Source organism: Salvelinus fontinalis, chromosome 29 (genome assembly GCF_029448725.1).
Source record: "Salvelinus fontinalis isolate EN_2023a chromosome 29, ASM2944872v1, whole genome shotgun sequence".
In the NCBI taxonomy this organism is placed as follows: domain Eukaryota; kingdom Metazoa; phylum Chordata; class Actinopteri; order Salmoniformes; family Salmonidae; genus Salvelinus; species Salvelinus fontinalis.
Window position 1 is genome coordinate 29,371,533 of NC_074693.1, and position 27,114 is coordinate 29,398,646.

The following is a 27,114-nucleotide window of genomic DNA, read 5'->3' on the forward strand; positions in this document are numbered from 1 at the left end:
GGTGTTTTCTTGTGGACCTCTCTCTCTCTCATTCTCTCTCTTTCTCCCTCTCTCTCTTTCTACCTCTCTCTCTCTTTCTCCCTCTCTCTCTTTCTACCTCTCTCTCTTTCTCTCTCTTTTTCTCTCTTTCTCTTTCTCCCTCTTTCTCTCTCACTCTTTCTCTCTCACTCTCACTCTCACTCTCACTCTCACTCTCACTCTCACTCTCACTCTCACTCTCACTCTCACTCTCACTCTAACTCTAACTCTAACTCTAACTCTAACTCTTGTGCTTGTTTTGACTCCTAGGGGCAGTCCAGTCCTGTTGCTAGTGGAGACTGTCGGAACTGCTTCAGTTACACCTCAAACAAATCACTTCATTGTGTTTTTCTCTTACTCTTTTTTGCAGTTATCCCCTTCTCCCTACATCTCCCCCTCTGTCTTCCTCTGTCTCTCTCCCTCCCCTCTTTCACTTTCTCTACCTCCCTCCCCTTTCTCTCTCTCTCTCTCTCTCTCTCTCTCTCTCTCTCTCTCTCTCTCTCTCTCTCTCTCTCCCTCCATCTCTCCCTCTCCATGTGTTAGAGGCTCAGCAGTTGTGGCCCACTGACACTATCCTCTGAGAGAGAGACAGAGTGTATGTCTCTGTTCACTGTTCGGCAGAGCAGTAGGCTGGCTTTATCAGTGTGTGAGAGGAGAGGAGAGGAGAGGAGAGGAGAGGAGAGGAGAGGAGAGCAGAGCAGAGCAGAGCAGAGGAGATCCCCTGTGATGTGACTATGTAACCAGAGAGCTCAGAGTGGTCCCTCCTCCAGTGGAACTCCCAGGACACTGGAGAGTAACTCTAACCCACAACACTACAGCCCTGCACTTCAGAGGGATCTAGTCCAACCCCTAAAAACACAACTGGCTGGAGACTCCGTCCTCAGAAGGCGACTGACCGCCGGCTAGAGCACTTCTCTGGTAGAGAGAGCGTTGGAGAGAAAAAGAAAAAGAGGGAGAGAGAAAAAAAAGGGAGAGAGAAAAAGAGACACTAACAGAGACTCGATCATGTTTTAGGAGCCAAGACACAGCAGAGAACTGATACACTGAAGGTAAGAGGATGTCCCGTCTTGTTGGCTCTTTACAGTTTTCTCACCTTGACTAACACATGTTTGACAGCTATAACAGAGACTGATTTGCTGGACATGAAGGAAGTGTAAATTAAATCAGTCGAGACAGAGCTCCCATTAGAACTAATCCAACTAATGTGTGTCACCTCAGTCACCCCAGTCATGCACTACTGTACTGTAGCTGTCCTCAGCTGGATAATGACATCTCTTCTTAAAACATACTTATTGTACAATGATTGTCAAAGGATAATTATTTATTTTTGCTGAATTGTGCATACCGAAATGTCTGCTTAATATCATTAAATGTCTTACACCCTTGTGAATGTGTGTGTGTTGAGGGGGGGGTATGTTTGTGATGCTTACACTTGTATGCCCATTCTACACATTTGAATGTCTATGGAGTGACAAACCTGAGTCAACAACATCTTGGTTGTAGAGGTATTTTACAACATGGTGGAGCATCTCTGTACACATGTCTGCTTGTCTGTCACCGCCACGGAACTTTAACGATGTTTACATTCTCACTATAGACGATACGGTTGACAAGGAGTCCCGGGGTGTCCGACACACACACACACGAACACACACACTGTGTACCTTGGCCACTTTGTGCGTTAGTGCTAAAGGGGCTGTTTGTACAGCTCTTTCAACTCACCCTTGGTGAAGCGCCGGTCCCCACCAGGGAACCATTGGTGCCCTGCATCCCTGTGTGAATGACCTTAACAGAATCAATCTTGTACGCATAGCTACACAGGGGAGCCACTGACAGCCATGGAGCATTATCATAGCATCATTCACTTCATTGGAGTCCTCAGTCTTCAGTTGAGGAGACAACTCTGTGCTGTTAAACCACATAGTGTTCCCCGGGAGCACAGTGTGGCAGAGGAGGCTGGTGGGGGGAGCTATAGGAGGATGTGCTCATTGTAGTGCCTGGAATGGAATGGACTCAAACGTATGGTTTCCATATGTTTGATGTGTTTAATACGGTTCCATTTATTCTATTCCAGCCGTTCCAATGAGCACGTCCTCCTATAGCTCCTTCCACCAGCCTCCTCTGGTGTGTGTATGTGTGTGTTTCTTTCAGAGGGGTTGGTTTAAAAGCGGAAGTCACATTTTGTCTGGACCTCGTGTGCATTTGACCAATAAAGTGGTCTTCATGTTAATAAGTGTACTACGTAGTTTACACTTCGTTCGTGGTGAGCGTATGGCTCTTGCAAACCAGTGAGTTGTATCTGTGTCATCCGACCATAGAAGAGACATTCATAGGAACATACTGCTCTCTGACTCATCCCCACAGACCCCATCACTGTGGAGGTTTCAGTTGCTGAGCTGGCATACATATGACATACTGCAGGGTTATAGTAGTCATCTCTTCTCGTAACACAAACATGTGTGGCATGTTACTCTGTCATCCAACAGATGTTGTCCTCCTGAGACTGCTGTTCTATGACTATGTGCTCTAAGCGTTTGGTATGCCGGTGCTCTGGCATGGGCCAGTTTACGTAGTAGTGCCACAAACAGACAACACTCAAGCACAGTAATGCAAATGGTTCCGTTTGATAGAACCGATGTTAGCATGTTTTATGTTGTCTCCCTTCCTCTTTGATGTACTGTTCTTTATCTTGGGTAACCATCTTGTCACGAGACTTTTGGATATTTATTGCATGCATCTTAAAGAATTTTGTTCATCTTATCTTAGAATGAATGTTTTAATGTATTCTTTTATAATTCTCCTCTATCTTGGAGCAGTTTATCACTAACATGCTATGTTAAACCTATGCTAAATCTATTCTCTCTCACATTCTAAAACGTCCAGAAGGGGACAGCCGAAGAACCCTTTTGCTCCCCTTTTTTCTAAGAGTGTACAGACCTCCCCTCCCTTCTCCCCTCACCTCTCTCCCTTTCCTCTCCCCTCCTCTAAACCCCTTCCCTCTCCTCCCATCCCCTCTTCCCCACTCCTCTCCTCTCCCCTCCCCTCCTCCTCTCCCCTGCCCCATTGGTCATCAGCTGTGTCCTGGCTCTCAGAGCAGTACTCCCTGCGTACCAGCTAAACTGAGAAATGTGCTTTACATTATGGCCATGCAGAAGACATGCAGTGTATCTATTTCAACAGGCGGCTCACAGACACTGACCCATATGGTCTGAAGTACCAGTGTGGTAACTTACAGCTACACGTTTTGCAGCACATTGAATAAGCCCCATGCTGTCTATACAGTGATTGATATTTTTCAGTCAAAGCCATACTTGTTTAGAATCAAGCACAGACACTAATGCTGTTTAGATATTGGTACTAATAAAGGCTTTTCCACCTGGCATTTAGCTCTCTCTCTCTAAGTGTTGCCATTTAAACTTTTACTCCAACAAGAGCCTTACAGTAGAGATGAACACTGCAAGCCTCATCTTCGTTATCCTCAAAACAAATCATTTACCAATCATCTCCCAGCAGTCAATCATCCATTGATTCATTATGTATCACCTTCATACTTCTGGACTAAGAGATACCACTCTGACTCCAGTAAGGCCAGAGCCCGCTACTCAAAGCATACGCCTTCCTCGCCTTCCTCCTCCTCATTCTCCTCCTCCTTATTCTCCTCCTCACTCCTCATCCTCCTCCTCCCTGCTCGTCCTCCCTTCTCCTCCCCTCATTCTCCTCCTCCTCCTCCTCCTCCACCTCCCTGCTCGTCCTCCCTTCTCCTCCCCTCATTCTCCTCCTCCTCCTCCTCCTCATTCTCCTCCTCCTCCCTCCTCATTCTCCTCCTCCTCCTCCTCCACCTCCCTCCTCCTTCTCCCTCCTTCTCAGTACTAAACATTCCACTGACAGAGTCATTAGAACATAGGCCACTAATGACCACTCCTTTCTGTCCCACCTCCCACACAACAACACTAAGAGAAGCAGCTACATCATATCTGAGAGAGGGTGTGCCAGCTATCCAGCTGAGGAGGAGGACATTAGAAATAGAAGGGTTCATAAAAGCTTCGTTACAGAGTAATAAGGCTTCGCAACGAAGTAATAAGGCTTTGTAACAGAGTAATAACACAGAGTACTCCCAAGTGGCGCAGCGGTCTAAGGCACTGCCTCTCAGTGCAAGAGGCGTCACTACAGTCCCTGGTTTGGATACAGGCTGTATCACATCTGGCGGAGTCCCATTGTCACGACTTCTGTCGAAGTTGGTCCCTCTCCTTGTCCGAGCGGCTTTCGGCGGTCGAAGTCACCGACCTTCTAGCCATCGCTGATTCACTTTTGATTTTCCATTGGTTTTGTCTTGTCTTCCATCACACCTGATTCCAATTCCATCAATTACATGTTGTGTATTTAACCCTCTGTTCCCCCCATGTCCTTGTCGGTAATTGTTTCTTGTGGTGCTTATGCAACGGTATGCTGGTATTTACCGGGTTTTGTTTGAACCATTTATTGTGTTGTTCTGTTGACGGTGGTTTATGGATATTAAACGACACCGTTGTAAATCAGTTTTCGCTCTCCTGCGCCTGACTTCTCTGACGCCAGTACGCACCTCACTACACACGTAGGGCGGCCTACAATTAGCCCAGCGTCGTCCGGGTTTGGCCGGGGTAGGCAGTCATTGTAAATAAGAATTTAGGTTCAATTTAAATAAAACATATAAAAAAAAAAAAATAAGGCTTTGTTACAGAGTAATAAGGTTTTGTCACAGAGTAATAAGGTTTTGTTACAGAGTAATAAGGTTTTGTTACAGAGTAATAAGGTTTTGTTACAGAGTAATAAGGTTTTGTCACAGAGTAATAAGGTTTTGTTACAGAGTAATAAGGTTTTGTCACAGAGTAATAAGGTTTTGTTACAGAGTAATAAGGTTTTGTTACAGAGTAATAAGGTTTTGTTACAGAGTAATAAGGCTTTGTTACAGAGTAATAAGGCTTTGTTACAGAGTAATAAGGCTTTGTTACAGAGTAATACGGCTTTGTTACAGAGTAATAAGGCTTTGTTACAGAGTAATAAGGTTTTGTTACAGAGTAATAAGCCTTTGTCTTAGGGATGGAAAGACAAAATAACCACTATATAAGTATCTCATTAAAACACAAAAAAAAAATGTTTCATATGAATATGTCTATTCTGAAAGATCAGTTGACCCCCAGAGACTAAAGCTGCTGTGATGCACAAACTAGCAAACTGGGCTAACTTTTTTCTTCATCTCCTTTTCTCTCTTTCTGTCCTTCTCTCTTTCTGTCCTTCTCTCTTTCTGTCCTTCTTTCTCTCTTTCTCTCTTTCTCTCTTTCTCTCTTTCTCTCTCTCTCTCTCTCTCTCTCTCTCTCTCTCTCTCTCTCTCTCACTCTCACTCTCACTCTCACTCTCACTCACTCTCTCTCTGCTGTATTTTTGGAAGCTGCCATGGAAAACTAGATGAATTTAAAGCCAGTCAGAGCTGTAATTGTATTCATCTGTTTCTTTTTCTTTCCTTTATTTGAGGGGTGTGTGTGTGTAGGTGTCCTTTATTTCTCACGGGGCAGGGGAAGGTTATTGGGTGGGGGGGGTCTGCTATTCCTTTAAGTGTTTGGGCTGGGGGTGAGGGGTGTTTGACTTGCCAGATGGGGTGGGCTTAGTGAAGTGGGGTGAGGGTGTAGAGGGGAGAGGGCTGGGGTTAGTTTTCATGTGTCTACATCCGGTATTGTCCCTCTGAGTGGGAAGACTTCACTAAGGGTTTTCAGTTGTCATTTTACTGGAACTCTGCCCTTAGTCTTTTTATAACATTATATCATTGGCTGGCCTCAGACACAAATGATGATGTCCCATTGGAAGTGATAGATACAGTATATAGATAGATAGATATATAGATAGATAGATCGTTTTTTCCTTGTTAATGCTTTTCAAGCCCTTTCCTTCATTTTGTTTTTCAAATGAGTCGCAAACAAGATCATTAAGCAGATATCAAACATCAGCCACATCTGAAGACTAGCACCCCTTTAAACACTGGTTTTACCATAACCCCCTCATCTCCCCTCCTCTCCACTCCTCTATTCTCCTCTTCACTCCTCTCCACTCCTCTATTCTCCTCTCCACTCCTCTATTCTCCTCTCCACTCCTCTATTCTCCTCTCCTACCCTCTATTCTCCTCTCCTCTCTTCTCCTCTTCCCTGCCTCCTCTCCTCTCCTCTCCCCTCCTCTCCTACCCTCTATTCTCCTCTCCTCTCCTCTCTTCTCCTCTTCCCTGCCTCCTCTCCTCTCCACTCCTCTATTCTCCTCTCCTACCCTCTATTCTCCTCTCCTCTCTTCTCCTCTTCCCTGCCTCCTCTCCTCTCCTCTCCCCTCTTCTCCTACCCTCTATTCTCCTCTCCTCTCTTCTCCTCTTCCCTGCCTCCTCTCCTCTCCCCTCCTCTCCTACCCTCTATTCTCATCTCCTCTCCTCTCTTCTCCTCTTCCCTCCCTCCTCTCCACTCCTCTATTCTCCTCTCCACTCCTCTATTCTCCTCTCCACTCCTCTATTCTCCTCTCCTACCCTCTATTCTCCTCTCCTCTCTTCTCCTCTTCCCTCCCTCCTCTCCACTCCTCTATTCTCCTCTCCACTCCTCTATTCTCCTCTCCACTCCTCTATTCTCCTCTCCTACCCTCTATTCTCCTCTCCTCTCCTCTCTTCTCCTCTTCCCTGCCTCCTGTCCTCTCCTCTCCCCTCCTCTCCTACCCTCTATTCTCCTCTCCTCTCCTCTCTTCTCCTCTTCCCTGCCTCCTCTCCTCTCCACTCCTCTATTCTCCTCTCCTACCCTCTATTCTCCTCTCCTCTCCTCTCTTCTCCTCTTCCCTGCCTCCTCTCCTCTCCTCTCCTACCCTCTATTCTCCTCTCTTCTCCTCTTCCCTGCCTCCTCTCCTCTCCTCTCCCCTCCTCTCCTACCCTCTATTCTCATCTCCTCTCCTCTCTTTTCCTCTTCCCTCCCTCCTCTCTTCTCCCCTCCTCTCCTACCCTCTCCTCTCCTCTCCTCTACTCTACTCTACTCTACTCTAAATCAAACATATTTATATAGCCCTTCTTACATCAGCTGATATATCAAAGTGCTGTACAGAAACCCAGCCTAAAACCCCAAACAGCAAGCAAGCATTCTTCCACGACGGCGTAGCAGTGTAGACGTCTTTGTCCTGTCGTGTCCCGTGTCCCTTGTATATATCTTTTTACATCTTTTTCTTCGCATATCTTTTAAAAATACTTTCTTAAACCTCAACTTCTAAATACTCTCCTGCAACCCGCCTCACCCAATGTGGCGTGGATCTGCTTTTTTCTAAAGTATTTCTATTTACTTCTGATCTGGAATCCATCTACTGAAGATAGCCAGCTAACTGCCTACCAGCTATCAGTTAGCAAACCATTGCTAGCGGTCATCAGCTAACCTTTAGCTCGGAAAGCTCTCGCTAGTTCGAACAACGTGACTAAAACCAGAGCATAACGGACCTATTTCTCTCCATATCCCCGGATTCCTACCGCAAACTCTGAACATTTTCATCTGGATCTTCGCAACTAGCTAACCACAATCCCGGGTGACCACTCCTGGCTAGCGTTTCCATCCCGGAGCAGGCACCGGAGCAGGCACCAATTAGCCTGAAGCTAATTGGCTAGGGCTCCTGTGCTACCACTGAAGCCCACTCCTGGGCTACAAGACCCGGACCCATTTACTGCCGGTACGGAGCACGGAACCCCGCCTCTGGTTTGCAGACGTGCCCTCAACCGGCCTCCGTCTGAGCAGACCCCCTCCGTCTGAGCAGACCACCCCCCCGGGCTACTAACTTTAAACGCGTGCTAGCTTAGTGGAGGCCTCACTACTCCATCTACGGCTGCCCCCTGGACACTATGATCACTTGGCTACATAGCTGATGCCTGCTTGACTGTCCATTAATTCACGGTACTCCATTCTGTTTATTTGTGTTTTATCTGTCGGCTCTGTGCCTTAACTCAGGATCTGTGTGTAGTTAATCCGACCCTCTCTGCCCAGTCGTCGCCATTTTTACCTTCTGTTGCTGTGTTAGCTGACTAGCTGCTGTTATCTCACCTGCTGTTTTAGCTAGCTCTCCCAATCATGACCTGCAATCACTTTATGCCTTATTGTATGTCTCTCTCAAATATCAATATGCCTTGCATACTGTTGTTCAGGCTAGTTATCATTGTTTTGGTTTGCAATGGACCCCGTAGTTCCACTCTCCGTACCTCTGATAACTCCTTTGTCCCACCCCCCACACATGCGGTGACCTCACCCATTGAGACCAGCATGTCCAGAGATACAACCTCTCTTATCATCACCCAGTGCCTGGGCTTGCCTCCGCTGTACCAGTGCCCCACCATACCCTGGTCTGCACATTATGCCCAGAATCTATTCTACCACGCCCATAAATCTGCTCCTTTTATTCCTTGTCCCCAACGCTCTAGGCAACCAGTTTTGATAGCCTTTAGCCGCACCCTCATCCTACTACTCCTCTGTTCCTCGGGTGATGTGGAGGTAAACCCAGGCCCTGCATGTCCCCAGTCACCCTCATTTGTTGACTTCTGCGATCGAAAAAGCCTTGGCCTCATGCATGTCAACATGAGAAGCCTCCTCCCTAAGTTTGCCTTACTCACCGCTTTAGCACACTCTGCCAACCCTGATGTCCTTGCCGTGTCTGAATCCTGGCTTAGGAAGGCCACCAAAAACTCTGAGATTTCCATACCCAACTATAACACTTTCCGTCAAGATAGAACTGCCAAAGGGGGAGGAGTTGCAATCTACTGCAGAGATAGCCTGCAAAGTTCTGTCATACTTTCCAAGTCTATGCCCAAACAGTTCGAACTTCTAATTTTAAAAATTAATCTCTCCAGAAATAAGTCTCTCACTGTTGCCGCCTGCTACCGACCCCCCTCAGCTCCCAGCTGTGCCCTGGACACCATCTGTGAATTGATCGCTCCCCATCTAGCTTCAGAGTTTGTTCTGTTAGGTGACCTAAACTGGGATATGCTTAACACCCCGGCAGTCCTACAATCTAAGCTTGATGCCCTCAATCTCACACAAATCATCAAGGAACCCACCAGGTACAACCCTAAATCCGTAAACATGGGCACCCTAATAGACATTATCCTGACCAACTTGCCCTCCAAATACACCTCTGCTGTCTTCAATCAAGATCTCAGCGATCACTGCCTCATTGCCTGTATCCGCCACGGGTCCACGGTCAAACGACCACCCCTCATCACTGTCAAACGCTCCCTGAAACACTTCTGCGAGCAGGCCTTTCTAATCGACCTGGCCCGCGTACCCTGGAAGGATATTGACCTCATCCCGTCAGTTGAGGATGCCTGGTCATTCTTTAAAAGTTACTTCCTCACCATATTAGACAAGCATGCTCCATTCAAAAAATGCAGAACCAAGAACAGATATAGCCCTTGGTTCACTCCAGACCTGACTGCCCTCGACCAGCACAAAAACATCCTGTGGCGAACTGCAATAGCATCGAAGAGCCCCCGCGATATGCAACTGTTCAGGGAAGTCAGGAACCAATACACGCAGTCAGTCAGGAAAGCAAAGGCCAGCTTTTTCAAGCAGAAATTTGCATCCTGTAGCTCTAACTCCAAAAAGTTCTGGGATACTGTAAAGTCCATGGAAAACAAGAGCACCTCCTCCCAGCTGCCCACTGCACTGAGGCTAGATAACACGGTCACCACTGATAAGTCCGTGATAATCGAAAACTTCAACAAACATTTCTCAATGGCTGGCCATGCCTTCCACCTGGCGACTCCAACCTTGGCCAACAGCCCCGCCCCCCCCCCCCCCGCTGCTACTCGCCCAAGCCTCCCCAGCTTCTCCTTTACCCATATCCAGATAGCAGATGTTCTGAAAGAGCTGGAAAACCTGGACCCATACAAATCAGCTGGGCTTGACAATCTGGACCCCCTATTTCTGAAACTGTCCGCCGCCATTGTCGCACCCCCTATTACCAGCCTGTTCAACCTCTCCTTCGTATCATCTGAGATCCCCAAGGATTGGAAAGCTGCCGCGGTCATCCCCCTCTTCAAAGAGGGAGACACCCTGGACCCAAACTGTTACAGACCTATATCCATCCTGCCCTGCCTAGCTAAGGTCTTCGAAAGCCAAGTCAACAAACAGATCACTGACCATCTCGAATCCCACCGTACCTTCTCCGCTGTGCAATCCGGTTTCCGAGCCGGTCACGGGTGCACCTCAGCCACGCTCAAGGTACTAAACGATATCATAACCGCCATCGATAAAATACATTACTGTGCAGCCGTCTTCATCGACCTGGCCAGGGCTTTCAACTCTGTCAATCACCATATTCTTATCGGCAGACTCAGTAGCCTCGGTTTTTCTAATGACTGCCTTGCCTGGTTCACCAACTACTTTGCAGACAGAGTTCAGTGTGTCAAATCGGAGGGCATGTTGTCCGGTCCTCTGGCAGTCTCTATGGGGCTACCACAGGGTTCAATTCTCGGGCCGACTCTTTTCTCTGTATACATCAATAATGTTGCTCTTGCTGCGGGCGATTCCCTGATCCACCTCTACGCAGACGACACCATTCTGTATACTTCCGGCCCTTCCCTGGACACTGTGCTATCTAACCTCCAAACGAGCTTCAATGCCATACAACACTCCTTCCGTGGCCTCCAACTGCTCTTAAACGCTAGTAAAACCAAATGCATGCTTTTCAACCGCTCGCTGCCTGCACCCGCACGCCCGACTAGCATCACCACCCTGGACGGTTCCGACCTAGAATATGTGGACATCTATAAGTACCTAGGTGTGTGGCTAGACTGCAAACTCTCCTTCCAGACTCATATCAAACATCTCCAATCCAAAATCAAATCTAGAGTCGGCTTTCTATTCCGGAACAAAGCCTCCTTCACTCACGCCGCCAAACTTACCCTAGTAAAACTGACTATCCTACCGATCCTCGACTTCGGCGATGTCATCTACAAAATAGCTCCCAATACTCTACTCAGCAAACTGGATGCAGTTTATCACAGTGCCATCCGTTTTGTTACTAAAGCACCTTATACGACCCACCACTGCGACCTGTATGCCCTAGTCGGCTGGCCCTCGCTACATGTTCGTCGTCAGACCCACTGGCTCCAGGTCATCTACAAGGCTATGCTAGGTAAAGTGCCGCCTTATCTCAGTTCACTGGTCACGATGGCTACACCCACCCGTAGCACGCGCTCCAGCAGGTGTATCTCACTGATCATCCCTAAAGCCAAAACCTCATTTGGACGCCTTTCCTTCCAGTTCTCTGCTGCCTGCGACTGGAACGAATTCCAAAAATCTCTGAAGTTGGAGACTTTTATCTCCCTCAACAACTTTAAAAATCTGCTATCCGAGCAGCTAACCGATCGCTGCAGCTGTACATAGTCCATCTGTAAACTACCCACCCAATTTACCTACCTCACCCCCCATACTGCTTTTATTTATTTACTTTTCTGCTCTTTTGCACACCAGTATCTCTTCTTGCACATGATCATCTGATGATTTATCACTCCAGTGTTAATCTGCTAAATTGTAATTATTCGATTTATTGCCTACCTCATGCCTTTTGCACACATTGTATATAGATTTCCTTTTTTCTACCATGTTATTGACTTGTCTATTGTTTACTCCATGTGTAACTCTGTGTTGTTGTCTGTTCACACTGCTATGCTTTATCTTGGCCAGGTCGCAGTTGCAAATGAGAACTTGTTCTCAACTAGCCTACCTGGTTAAATAAAGGTGAAATAAAAAAATAAAAAATAAAAATGCAGGTGTAGAAGCACGGTGGCTAGGAAAAACTCCCTAGAAAAGCCAAAACCTAGGAAGAAACCTTGAGAAGAACCAGGCTATGAGGGGTGGCCAGTCCTCTTCTGGCGGTGCCCTCCCCTCCCCAGCCTTCTCGACAGCATTTACAGCTTCATTTATATAGGAGCTAGCCTGAACCCACAGCTTCCCAAACAACAAGTCTGACACACTTCTGTTGCGGTAGGGCCCTTCAGTTCAGACACCAGATCTGTTTACCCATGATAATCCAACACCACTGCGGTGAATTTTGTGAAGGGGAAAAATTAAAGCAAGGGACTTTTTGTTAACATATCAGTTTCTTTGGATTCCTCTAATGTCTCATTCAATTTGCATCTTGGACTTTGATAGTAATGTTGTGATTTAGGGGGAACAGCTGGAGTGGTGCATGAATCAACGTCCCTAGCACACACTACCACACTACCACCTGTGCCATGAAGGTCCAGACATCTTGGCAGAAGCTGTAGTACACGTACTGTACAGAGAGCGAAGTTAGAGTGCGTTCGGAAAGTATTAAGACCCCTTGACTTTTTATACATTTTATTACGTTACAGCCTTATTATGAAATGGATTAAATAAATACAAATTCTCAGCAATCTACACACAATACCCTATAATGACAATGAGAAACAGGTTTTTATAAAACAGAAGTACCTTATTTACGTAAGTATTCAGACCCTTTGCTATGAGACTCGAAATGGAGCTCAGATGCATCCTGTTTCCATTGATCATCCTTGAGATGTTTATATCTTGATTGGAGTTCACCTGTGGTAAATCCAATTGATTAGACATGCACTGTCAACTGTGGGACCATATATAGACAGGTCCCTCAGTTGACAGTACATGTCAGAGCAAAAACCAAGCCATGAGGTCAAAGGAATTGTCTGTAGAGCTCAGAGACAGGATTTTGTTGAGGCACAGATCTGAGGAAGGGTACCAAAAAATGTCTACAGCATTGAAGGAACCCAAGAACACAGTGGCCGACATCATTCGGAAATGGAAGAAGTTTGGAACCACTAAGACTCTTCCTAGAGCAAGTCGCCTGGCCAAACTGAGCAATTGGGGGAGGGAGGTGACTAAGAACCTCATGGTCACTCTGACAGAGCTCCAGAGTTCCTCTGTGGAGATTGGAGAACCTTCCAGAAGGACAACCATCTCTGCAGCACTCCACTAATCAGGCCTTTATGGTAGAGTGGCCAGACGGAAGCCACTCCTCAGTAAAAGGCACATGACAGCTCGCTTAGAGTTTTCCACAAGGCACCTAAAGACTCTCAGACCATGAGAAACAAGATTCTCTGGTCTGATGAAACCAAGATTGAACTCTTTGGCCTGAATGCCAAGCTTCACATCTGGAGGAAACCTGGCACCATTCCTAAGGTGAAACATGGTGGTGGCAGCATCATGCTGCGGGGATGTTTTTCCGTGGCAGGGAGACTAGTCAGGATCGAGGCAAAGATGAACAAAGCAAAGTACAGAGAGATCCTTGATGAAAACCTGCTCCAGAGCGCTCAGGACCTCAGAATGGGGCAAAGGTTCACCTTTCAACAGGACAACGACCCTAAGCACACAGCCAAAACAACGCAGGAGTGGCTTCGGGACAAGTCGCTGAATGTCCTTGAGTGGCCCAGCCAGAGCCTGGACTTGAACCCGATTGAAAATCTCTGGAGAGACCTGAAAATAGCTGTGCAGCAACGCTCCCCATCCAACCTGATGGAGCTTGAGAGGATCTGCAGAGAGGAATGGGAGAAGGTGCTGCCAAAGGTGCTTCAACAAAGTACTGCGTAAAGTGTCTGAATAATTATGTAAATGTGATATTTCAGTTGTTGTTTTATGTATTTGCTGAAATTTCGAAAAAACAGTTTTTGCTTTGTCATTATGGGGTATTGTGTGTAGATTGATGAGGGAAAAAAAACAATTTAACCAATTTTATAATAAGGCTGTAACGGAACAAAATTTGAATAAAGTCAAGGGGTCTGAATAATGCACTGTAACAGTTAGTCTATAGAAGATTATCTGTTTGACCTTTACCAAAGGGTCAGTAGTATAATTGCTGGAAAGCTAAGATCCATTAGACTTGTAAAGCTGAGTTAATCAGGTGTTGTTGGTCCTATAAACACAAGTTACAGTTCCTTTGCCAAAGACACTGCGACACAGTGTCAGACAAGTTTCAGAAGTGCGAAAAATGTATGTTATTTCCGCGATGGTGAAGTCTTTCTGATTTAGTCTGTGTCGTCTGGCACTTCTGAAGCTGTTCTTACAGCCATGATCAAACCCAAAGTGCAAACCTAATAATAAATGCGTCACTTGCAGAAATAGGTCAATTCAAGAATGTTAAACAACTGTCATGTAGATGTATCTGCAATAGAATACATCTGTGTTCCAGTGACATATTGTTTACACACTACATTTATGGATGGAATATGGTCCTACACCAGAAGTGTTACTTATAGCCCCTCTCACAGACTGACAGAGTGGTTATGGTACAGGTGTCATATGTTCATTTGACTCGTTTCTCACAGCTTGAAAGCAATCCTGCATTAACAGGAAATGTGAATTATTATGTGGATTATAATTAACTGACATTTTTGTAGGGGTTGATACTTTTTCCGTCAGGGCAAATCAAGTCTGACATTTTTAAGTGGAAATAAAAAAATACTTTTTTTACCTTGAATATACTACAAGTTTGGATGTCCTACAGCACAGGGAAATTCTCTGTGAGAATAGTGAAGTACTGTACTGTATAGACCACACACCCAGTGCCACAGTAGATGAAATGTCCTGCCGTGTACAGTATGTATAGCATGCTGAAGATACTATATATCTGGACTGAAATCTCACACAAAAATCTCCCTATTTTGGGTGTGGGTTTGGGCATGTCAGACCTTCGTTTTACTGTCTCTCCTTACCCACTAGGCAAAAACTGTCTGAATCAACTTGGTTTGCATGTCATTTCACAATAAAAAGTTAATGTGATGACATTGAATCAACGTGGAAAACTAATTGGATTTGCAAAAAGTCATCGACATCAGGGAATTGACTGGTGGATGACGTGGTGGATTTCACGTGTTCACGTTAGTTGAAAACTCAACCAAATTTAATCCAAACTAAATGTTGAAATGACGTCTGTGCCCAGTGGGAAAGTCAAAGAGGATAAGACTTAGGTTGAGGCAGCGTTAGGTGAGAGAGGGAGGATGGAAGCAGTTCATTGTGGTTCAGATGCTCAGAGACCAGGAGTCTTGTCTCAGGGGGATTGAGTTCCTCTGTGAGGAATGATAAAAAAAAGAGGTTTATTTTAACAAGGACACTCTGGATAAACATTTTTCCCACAGACCATGCCAAGAGCCTGCTTTAGGGTCAATGTCAGAGACTGACTCTGTTATCTCAAGAGGGCTCCAGAAAGAGCTGGGGGATGACAATGATGTGTACACGTATGCTACTATTAGTTCTGTGAACTAATAGGAAGTTTGAATTTGTCCCCTCCATGTACTGTATAGTTTTTACTGTTAGTCATACTGTTGACCACTACACTAGTTATATCACTGCACAGTTCTGTAATGGAAAAAGGTGACCACAAAGTTAGAGAGGTTTGCTTTGTTCTTGTCCTGTAAACGTGTTGAGGATAGACAGTAAGCTTTGTGTTTGTTCTCTGTTCTGTACTGTTCTCCTGTCTTTGTGGTATTGTATCATAAACTGTGTTCGGCCTGTAAGCGTGTCACTTCTCTGTTTTGTTTGTAACGTCTGAGGTTGTGTTCAATCCATTGTTGAGGTATCTCTTGTTCTTTTGTTCCACAATGTGTTTGATCTGATTCATATTCTGTCCCTTGTGTTGTCCTGTTTCGAGTTTTCACGTTGGTATGTGTTCATTTGTCTGTTTCAACCTGTGTTGTCCTTTGTTTTGTGCTTCTCTCTGTCTCTAGTTTTCTTGTGCCGTGTTCAGTCTCTGGCCTGTGCCGTGTTCAGTCTCTGGCCTGTGCTGTGTTCAGTCTCTGGCCTGTGCTGTGTTCAGTCACTGGCCTGGTCTGTGTTCAGTCTCTGGCCTGTGCTTTGTTCAGTCTCTGGCCTGTGCTTTGTTCAGTCTCTGGCCTGTGCTGTGTTCAGTCTCTGGTCTGTTCTGTGTTCAGTCTCTGGCCTGTGCTCTGTTCAGTCTCTGGCCTGTGCTCAGATCAGTATCTGGCCTGTGCTCTGTTCAGTCTCTGGCCTGTGCTCTGTTCGGTCTCTGGCCTGTGCTGTGTTCAGTCTCTGGCCTGTGCTCTGTACAGTCTCTGGCCTGTTCTGTGTTCAGTCTCTTGCCTGTGCTCTGTTCAGTCACTGGCCTGAGCTGTGTTCAGTCTCTGGCCTGTGCTGTGTTCAGTCTCTGGCCTGTGCTCTGTTCAGTCTCTGGCCTGTGCTGTGTTCAGCCTCTGGCCTATGCTGTGTTCAGTCTCTGGCCTGTGCTCTGTTCAGTCTCTGGCCTGTGCTCTGTTCAGTCTCTGGCCTGTGCTGTGTTCAGTCTCTAGCCTGTGCTGTGTTCAGTCTCTGGCCTGTGCTGTGTTCAGTCTCTGGCCTGTGTTATGTGTCTGGCCAGTGGTCTTGGTGGTCTGCAGCATCACTGATTCATCACCCCCTCACACCCACACAGGGCTGCATGTTTCCCCATACAGGAAGTCAAGGCTCTCCAGATGTGCTCAGAGAAGCTTTTTTGGAAACATTTCTGTCTTTTGTTATTGAACGTCTTATTTTTAATTTTTTCAAACACTGCCTCCCGCTTCCCCTCGGGACACACTCACTCAGTAAGGAATACGCTCGTTTGCAAATGTGATTGGGAAAGTGGTTCCCACCTCATCATATACTGACTGCAACATCATTGCCAGATGTCTAACTCAAACACAGCCCAGTATATATAGATAATCCCCAGAGATACAGAAAGTTTAAAGGCTGCTGAGGGAAGTCAGTTTACACACTAACTGTATCCTGGCCTGTGCGTGGGCCTGGCCGCCTGCATGCTCCCTGGTGGGGTTGGGCCGAACCATCTTCCATGTCAGGGGGATGGGGGGTGACACTTTGAGTGTGGTGGGGTTAGTAATGAATGCTGGGAATACCAGCATCCCTGGGAAAGCTTACGCTCTGGGAACACAGTTTATTCGCATGGGGATTACTATGACATCTCTAATGCAAACACTTTTCTTCACCCATGGCCAATGGGGGAATGGGACATCAAGTACAAGATCACTGTATTTGGCTACTCAAGCCTGATAACACCCTTCATTTGTAGCATCACAATGAATAAAGAACATTGCTTACCATGGAAACTAATGATAATTGGTGTCATCACTCAAGAGTGGTAAAGCAGCTTTTACTGGTTCTAACATCAGACCTATAAGCTTGCTAAGCAAACTGTTGGAAAAAATAGTGTTTGACCAAATACAATGCTCTTTCTCTGTAAACAAAAAAACAAACAACAGACTTTCAGCATGCTTATAGAGAAGGACACTCAACATGTACTGCACTGACACAAATGACTGATGATTGGTTGAAATAAATTGATAATAAGATTGTGGGAGAAGTACTGTTAGATTTCAGTGCAGCCTTTGATATTTTTGACCATAACTTGTTGCTGAAAAAATATATGTGTTATGGCTTTTCAACCTCTGCCATATCGGGGATTCAGAGCTATCTATCTAATAGAACTCAAAGGGTTTTCTTTAATGGAAGCGTCTTTAATGTGAAACATGAAACGTGTGGTGTACCGCAGGGCAGTTCTCTAGGCCCTCTACTGTTTTCTATTTTTACCAATGACCTGCCACTGGCATTAAACAAAGCATGTTTGTCCATGTATTCTGATGATTCAACCATATACAACATCAGCAACCACAGCTAAGGAAGTCACTGAAACCCTTAACAAAGAGTTGCAGTCTGTTTTGGAATGGGTGGCCAGTAATAAACTGGTCCTGAACATCTCTAAAACTAAGAGCATTGTATTTGGTACAAATCATTCCCTAAATTCTAGACCTCAGCAGAATCTGGTAATGAATGGTGTGGCTGTTAAACAAGTTGAGGTGACTAAATTACTTGGCATCACCTTAGATTGTGAACTGTCATGGTCAAAACATATAGATGCAATGGTTGTAAAGATGGGGACAGGTCTATCCGTAAAAAAGAGATGTTCTGCTTTTTTGACACCACCCTCCAAAAAGCAAGTTCTGCAGGTCAAGTTTTGTCTAATCTTGATTATTGTCCAGTCATGTGGTCCAGTGCTGCGAAGAAAGACCTAGTTAAGCAGCACATTGCCCAGGACAGAGCAGCACGTCTTGCTCTTCATTGTAGTCAGAGGAATTAAATAAATACTATGCATACCCGTCTCTCTTGGCTAAAAGTTGAGAAGAGACTGACTGCATCACTTCTTTTGATACGAAACATTAATGTATTGAAAATCCCAAATTGTTTGCATAGTCAATTTACACACAGATCTGACACACACACTTACCCCTCCAAACATGCCACCAGGGTTCGTTTCACAGTCCCCAAATCCAGAACAAATTAAAGAAGGTATACATTATTATATAGAGCCATTATTGCATTGAACTCTGTTCCATCTCATACTGCTCAAATAATATAACAATATAATATAAATATACTGGTTTCAAAAACAAGATAAAGCAACACCTCACAGCACAACGCCTCCCCGCTATTTGGCCTAGATAGTTTGCGTGTATGTAATGATATGTAGGCTATGTGTGCCTTTACATTTTTTTATGTAGTTCTGTCCTTGAGCTGTTCTTGTCTATTAATGTTCTGTATTGTCATGTATGTCATGTTTCATATTTTGTGTGGACCCCAGGAAGTATAGCGGCTGCTTTTGCAACAACTAATGGGGATCCTAATAAAATACCAAAATACTCATACCTCCCTAATGGCAACAAGATTGTACGATTCCAATTGTGGTTAGTGTGGTGATTGTGACATCACTATGCTGCCCATTGTCCAAAAGTTACTCAACAGTGTTGCTTCATGTACATCAAGCCACTATGGTCCAAGTCAATATATTTTTATCCATCTCCTTTGGGATCAACTGGTTCAACTGCAGATGAACGAATGAATGAATGAAATTGTATTTCCGTGTCAAATCGCCAATTGGCAACCCATCCCTTATGGCACAGGTGTCAAACTCATTCCACGGGGGGCCGAGTGTCTGCGGGTTTTCGCTCCTCCCTTGTACTTGATTGATGAATTAACATCACTAATTAGTTAGGAACTCCCCACACCTGGTTGTCTAGGGCTTTATTGAAAGGAAAAAACAAAAACCTGCAGACACTAGGCCCTCCGTGGAATGAGTTTGACACCCCTGCCTTATGGGATTAACTAACACATAAACAAACATTACAGTAATTCACGTAGTAATTAAATTATTATTATTCTTCCGGCGTTCTCTGCATTGCGGATCACATAAAGAATAAAAAATGTAAATAAAAAGTTAATCAATACGTAATAGTAAATAAGGTATTCGAAACAATAATTACATCCCTAGAGCGGTAAAATAACATACATACATACATACATACATACATACATACATACATACATACACACTGTATATATACACATACCTACAGTTGAAGTCAGAAGTTTAGATGCACCTTAGCCAAATACATTTAAACTCAGTTTTTCACAATTCCTGACATTTAATCATAGTCAAAATTCCCTGTTTTAGGTCAGTTAGGATCCCCATTTTATTTTAAGAATGTGAAATGTCAGAATAATAGTAGAGATAATTATTTATTTCAGCTTTCATCATATTCCCAGTGGGTCAGAAGTTTACATACACTCAATTAGTGTTAAGGAGCATTGCCTTTAAATTGTTTAACTTGGTTTAAACGTTTCGAGTAGCCTTCCACAAGCTTCCCACAATAAGTTGGATGAATTTTGGCCCATTCCTCCTGACAGAGCTGGTGTAACTGAGTCAGGAGTGTAGGCCTCCTTGCTCACACATGCTTTTTCAGGTCTGCCCACAAATTTCTATGGGATTGAGGTCAGGGCATTGTGATGTCCAATCCAATACCTTGACTTTGTTGTCCTTAAGCCATTTTGCCACAACTTTGGAAGTATGCTTGGGGTCATTGTGCATTTGGAAGACCCATTTGCGACCAAGCTTTAACTTCCTGACTGATGTCTTGAGATGTTGCTTCAATTTATCCACATAATTTTCTATCCTCATGATGCCATCTATTTTGTGACGTGCACCAGTCCCTCCTGCAGCAAAGCACCCCCACAACATGATGCTGTAACATCTTTTCGAACAAACTTTATTAAATTAACGGAGAAATTACACAAATCTTGACAAAAAAAATGTACTTTTATTTCTCTTATTTCTCTTCTTCCTGTACTTCGGCTTGCATGCCTCCTCCTTTTCCCTCCAAACATAACAATTGTCATTATGGCCAAACAGTTCTTTTTTTGTTTCATCAGACCAGAGGACATTTCTCCAAAAAGTACGATCTTTGTCCCCATGTGCAGTTGCAAACCGTAGTCTGTTTTTTTATGGCGGTTTTGGAGCAGTGCCTTCTTCCTTGCTGAGCGGTCTTTCAGGTGATGTCAATAAAGGACTCGTTCTACTGTGGATATAGATACTTTGTACCTGTTTCCTCCAGCATCTTCACAAGGTCCTTTGATGATGTTCTGGGATTGATTTGCACTCTTCGCACCAAAGTACGTTCATCTCTAGGAGACAGAACGCGTCTCCTTCCTGAGCGGTATGACGGCTGCGTGGTCCCATGGTGTTTATACTTGCGTACTATTGTTTGTACAGATGAACGTGGTACCTTCAGGCGTTTGGAAATTGCTCCCATGAATGAACCAGACTTGTGGAGGTCTACAATTTATTTTCTGAGGTCTTGGCTGATTTCTTTTGATTTTCCCATGATGTTAAGCAAAGAGGCACTGAGTTTGAATGTAGGCCTTGAAATAAATGCACAGGTACACCTACAATTGACTCAAACTATGTCAATTAGCCTATCAGAAGCTTCTAAAGCCATAACATAATTTTCAGGAATTTTCCAAGCTGTTTAAAGTCAAACTTAGTGTAAGTAAACGTCTGACCCACTGGAATTGTGATACAGTGATTTATAAGTGAAATAATCTCTCTGTAAACATTTGTTGGAAAAATTACTTGTGTCATGCATAAAGTAGATGTCCTAACTGACTTAATGACTCCAACCTAAGTGTATCTAAACTTCTGAATTCAACTGTATGTCCGGGTCAAGCCTCTGAGTGAGGAATGGAGCTTTATGAAGCGTTATGAAGCGTGATGAGAGGATCAGAGGATCTATACTGCACATGTGTATCTTCTTACACAGTCTCACAGTCTCATTGTATAAAACCACAGAGTCCCTGATGCAGTCTGTCTTTCCCAGAAGCACAAGCAGTGAGAGTGATTATCTATCCTAAGGGTCACCTCTGATGCCCACTCTAAAGACCTCTCCACTGGGATCTTTTGGCCTTCTGATCTCAGATGGTTTGTCCCTGTCAGCTCCTTAGGGTTTACTGGTCAATTTCGTCCTCAAAGACCCTCATTCAAACCAACTTCCTCACTGGACCACCAGGGAACACACCACCCTTCTCATGTCCACTCCCCCCCTACCTCTGAAGTCCTTTTACAGTTTTTTACTATCACTTTGGCACTAATTTCAGAACCTTGATGTCATTTTTCATAGTTCTATACACAAAACTCACAACCAATGATCAAAATGCAAATTTTTCAAAACTTTAACACTTTTTCCAATTGCTTGGATACAATGCACATAAAGCTAAGATCATTTGTTCATTGAACTAAAATCACCTGTTCAAAATGACACAACATAACATCAAAGTATTACCATTTCAAAATGGAATTCACACATTACATCTGAGATGACTGTGTATTTATTTCATAACAATTATCTAACTATCAATTGATACAACTGCTCAAAATGATAAGTGACTGTTGCAATACTCTTAATGCATAGTTTTATGGAAACTGACAAACAATATTCCATGTTTAGATCATGAAAGTTTCAGGATAACGAGATCCATTGACACCAATTACCGTGGAACATGAACCAATTGGACTACATTATCTATGGATGTAATATTTCATCATCATTCTTTATCAGACACTGTTTCTATGGTCCCATGTACCACTTTTCCAGACCAGGTTTTCAGATTTGACATAACCGGCCACTTTATTAGGTACACATATCTAGTACTGGGTAGGTCCCCCTTTTGCCTTCACAACAGCCTGAATTATTAATGGTGTTGTACATTAAGAGATTCCATTCTGCACACCACTGTTTTAAACAGCTGTTATTTGAGCATTTGTGACTTTTCTGTTGGCTTGAATGAGTCTGGACATTCTCCTCTGACCTCTCTCATTAACAAGGTGTTTTTGCCCACAGAAATGCCGCTCACTGAATGTGTTTTGTTTATCGCACCATTCTCTGTAAACTCTAGAGACTGTAGTGCGTAAAAATCCCAGGAGCTCAGCTGTTTCTGAGATGCTGGAATCACCATGTGTGGCATCAACAATCATACCATGGTCAAAGTTGCTTAGATTACTCATCTTGCCTGTTCTAATGTTTGGTCGAACAACATCTACAGCTCTCTACTCTATAGACTCTATATATTGAGTTGCAGGCATCCACATGATTCGCTGTTCGAATTTAACCTTCCTTGATGAGCAAAATCAGGTTTGTAGAGCTGATGGCATGACCTATGTCATTGTGTGGGATAATGTCAGGTTCCAACATGCTCAAATGGTGCAAGCATGGTTTCAGGCCCAACCACAATTTACCACCTTGTACTTACCCCCATACTCTCCTTTCCTTAACCCGATTGAGGATTTATCTCCACATGGAGGTGGAAGGTATATGATAGGCGCCCTCACGAACAAGCTGCCCTTCTCCAGGCCATGGATGACGCACGGCAGACTCGCCATGCCTGAAGATTCTTCCCAAGATGTTTGGCTAATGAAAACATCCATTGTGATGTGGATGAGAACCTATGGCCAAATCCACAAGACAGGGTTGAGGGAAATATAGAAGTACAGTAATCAATCTTTTGTTTTGCTTTTTACAGTAAGCCAGGTGAGGAACACTGCAGTTGATGTTTTACTGTAGTTTTTTTCTTTTTTTGTAGCTAATTATTTTTGCTTTGATTCAAAGAAACCTGTTGTGATTTTATTGTATTTCATTAATACATTTCATATTTTGTTCAATGATTCCACTGTGTCTGAAGTATTCTCTCTACTAGTCCTTTTACAGTGATGTATTTACATGTAGTAGCATAATGAAACATATGTCACATATTTTGTACTACAATATTTAATGATTGTACGAACAACTACATAGTGAAACTATCGTTATCTTGTGTGTGGGTAATCTAAATGAATGTTCTTAAGGTATTTCATGATAAATGAGTTATTTGAACCAATGATTCTACAAGTGCAAGGTTTCTTTAAAGATATGAATGCACAATGCAATGTTTTGAACATTGGACAGCCTGTGTTACAAGTGATGACCGTTTTGAGTTTTGTGTCTAGAGATTTAAAAAATTACCACAAGGTTCTGAAATTAGTGCCAAAGTGATTGTAAAAAACTGTAACATCTAAAACAAGATCAAAACTGGCAGAAATTACAATTTCTCATTGAAGGGTTAGGTTACATGTGGTTTGAAGTAAGATGCAAGGAATGTCATGCAATTAATTTGCAGTAAAACAGTCATTTGTTTTTTGTGTTCCACAGCAGTTTTCCCTTGCATGCTCAATGACGTTATTAATCACTGTCATAATAGCTATAATCAGAGTTGACTCCGTGAACCAAGTGACACGTGCACTGCTGTCACCAGATTTGACACTCATCATCATGCAATCTTCATCTGTGACACTGAGGTGACTTGTGCTCATAAATAATCAAGTGTGGTTTCCCGGGTAGCCAGTCACTCTCTGAGTGTTGTGACGCATGGCCTTCTGGGACGGCGTGACCTCTGGGCCCTGGTGGTCCTGCCACCGTCCCCAGTGTATCAGCGGGCCTGGGAACGTTTCACATTGACACTGTGGGAACTTGAACTGTACTGTACACCAGTGACACAGAGGGGGTGAACTGTGTGTGTGTGTGTGTGTGTGTGTGTGTGTGTGTGTGTGTGTGTGTGTGTGTGTGTGTGTGTGTGTGTGTGTGTGTGTGTGTGTGTGTGTGTGTGTGTCTGCATCCCCATGAGCCTGAGAGTGTGTGAGAGAACAACAACAAAAAACTAAAACGGGAATCAATCAAACATGACACGGGGCTCTAACTAGCCTAGAATCAGGGTGATGGGGATTGGGGAGGAAATGTACAAGTCATGTTGGAATAGTTTAAGAGTTTCAGTTTGGGAAAGGGAAGTGCTAGTTTCTTTACACAGGCTTCAAGCTCTAAAGATGCACTGTATCTATGTTCGATTAACTGTTAGCTGGGTAATCAGGGGATTTAACATTATAAGAAATTAATCTTATTTATTTAGAACATTTCATAGGCTACAATACTCAAAGTGGTTTACAGTAAGCTTTACAGCAAGCAAACTAACACACGTTAGAATTTTATGATTCTGTTATTTACTTCTAACAGAACAGTTCATACATTTACAGTATTTCAACCTGAATATAATGTATGGGACAATTAATGAAAGTTTGCTTTGTGCCACAAATGTATCATGATTAGATTAGAATTTGGAGAAGTTTTACTACACATGTTTTTAATAGTACACTTTCAGTCATCCAGTTCAAAATAGAACATTTTAGTGCCCCAAATAATTTTGAATATATGCACTGCTCAAAAAAATAAAGGGAACACTTAAACAACACAATGTAACTCCAAGTCAATCACACTTCTGTGAAATCAAACTGTCCACTTAGGAAGCAACACTGATTGACAATAAATTTCACATGCTGTTGTGCAAATGGAATAGGCAAAAGGTGGAAATTATAGGCAATTAGCAAGACACCCCCAATAAAGGAGTGATTCTGCAGGTGGTGACCACAGACCACTTCTCAGTTCCTATGCTTCCTGGCTGATGTTTTGGTCACTTTTGAATGCTGGCGGTGCTCTCACTCTAGTGGTAGCATGAGACGGAGTCTACAACCCACACAAGTGGCTCAGGTAGTGCAGCTCATCCAGGATGGCACATCAATGCGAGCTGTGGCAAGAAGGTTTGCTGTGTCTGTCAGCGTAGTGTCCAGAGCATGGAGGCGCTACCAGGAGACAGGCCAGTACATCAGGAGACGTGGAGGAGGCCGTAGGAGGGCAACAACCCAGCAGCAGGACCGCTACCTCCGCCTTTGAGCAGGAGGAGCACTGCCAGAGCCCTGCAAAATGACCTCCAGCATGCCACAAATGTGCATGTGTCAGCATATGGTCTCACAAGGGCTCTGAGGATCTCATCTCGGTACCTAATGGCAGTCAAGCTACCTCTGGCGAGCACATGGAGGGCTGTGCGGCCCCACAAAGAAATGCCACCCCACACCATGACTGACCCACCGCCAAACCGGTCATGCTGGAGGATGTTGCAGGCAGCAGAACGTTCTCCACGGCTTCTCCAGACTCTGTCACGTCTGTCACATGTGCTCATGTGCTCAGTGTGAACCTGCTTTCATCTGTGAAGAGCACAGGGCGCCAGTGGCGAATTTGCCAATCTTGGTGTTCTCTGGCAAATGCCAAATGTCCTGCACGGTGTTGGGCTGTAAGCACAACCCCCACCTGTGGACGTCGGGCCCTCATACCACCCTCATGGAGTCTGTTTCTGACCGTTTGAGCAGACACATGCACATTTGTGGCCTGCTGGAGGTCATTTTGCAGGGCTCTGGCAGTGCTCCTCCTGCTCAAAGGCGGAGGTAGCGGTCCTGCTGCTGGGTTGTTGCCCTCCTACGGCCTCCTCCACGTCTCCTGATGTACTGGCCTGTCTCCTGGTAGCACCTCCATGCTCTGGACACTACGCTGACAGACACAGCAAACCTTCTTGCCACAGCTCGCATTGATGTGCCATCCTGGATGAGCTGCACTACCTGAGCCACTTGTGTGGGTTGTAGACTCCGTCTCATGCTACCACTAGAGTGAGAGCACCGCCAGCATTCAAAAGTGACCAAAACATCAGCCAGGAAGCATAGGAATGAGAACTTGTCTGTGGTCACCACCTGCAGAATCACTCCTTTATTGGGGGTGTCTTGCTAATTGTCTATAATTTCCACCTTTTGCCTATTCCATTTGCACAACAGCATGTGAAATTTATTGTCAATCAGTGTTGCTTCCTAAGTGGACAGTTTGATTTCACAGAAGTGTGATTGACTTGGAGTTACATTGTGTTGTTTAAGTGTTCAATTTATTTTTTTGAGCAGCGTATTTTTTTTTATCCACTGACTCCTTCAAAGGTTTTCCTCATCCTCATCCTTCTCCTGCCTCTCTTCCCAAGGCTCCTTTCATCCAACCTCTCTCTGTTTCCCACCCTCATCCTGCATACAGGCCTGTGATCTATCCTTAACTGTTTCCAGACGTCTGCTGCTGCACCCCTTACCCCCCCCCCCCCCCCCCCCCCCGCATTTCCACCACAACAACAACCACCCCTCCACCCCTACTTCCCTGCTTCCGTCACATTCTCTATGTTCTAGATCTCTCCCTCTGTCTTCCAAGATTATGATGAAGTGTTTACTCAGGAATACTTTCCTGCTCTGTTATTGGCTGTATGTGGTCAGTGAGGGATGAGCCATGCCACCTTTGACCCATATTGATCTCTGCCTTTAAAGTAACAAAATATGTCTGCATCTCGAATTTCACTAAAGGGGCCTGGTAGTGGTCTATAAGGGGGAATGTTACTTAAGGGGTCTGGTAGTGGACTGTATGGGGGAATGCCACCAAAGGGAACTGGTAGTGAACTATATTGTGGAATGTTACCAAAGGGGTCTGGTAGTGAACTATATGTTGGAATGTTACTAAAAGGGCCTGGTAGTGAATTATATGGGGGAATGTCACCAAAGGGTGCTGGTAGTGAACTATATGTTGAAATGTTACTAAAGGGGTCTGGTAGTGGACTGTATGGTGGAATGTTACTAAAGGGGTCTGGTAGTGAACTATATGGTGGAATGTTACTAAAGGGGTCTGGTAGTGGACTAAATGGTGGAATGTTACTAAAGGGGCCTGGTAGTGAACTATATGGGGAATATTACTAAAGGGGTCTGGTAGTGAACTATATGGTGGAATGTTACTAAAGGGGCCTGGTAGTGGACTGTATGGTGGAATGT

At 44.5% G+C, this 27,114-nt stretch overlaps 1 protein-coding gene across 3 annotated transcripts in view; it reads left to right on the plus strand.

Annotated features, from left to right (window-relative positions):
• Positions 1-612: 612 nt before the first annotated feature.
• LOC129827801 (platelet-derived growth factor receptor beta-like) overlaps positions 613-27,114 on the plus strand; it is a 52,295-nt gene continuing 25,793 nt past the window's right edge. For 2 of the 3 annotated variants that reach the window (XM_055888996.1, XM_055888998.1), the window contains exon 1: positions 614-1,067. The gene's annotated coding sequence lies outside the window, so the exon portion shown is untranslated. Of the gene's footprint in view, positions 1,068-27,114 lie in introns of all 3 variants that reach the window. The other variant, XM_055888997.1, reaches the window with a different exon arrangement.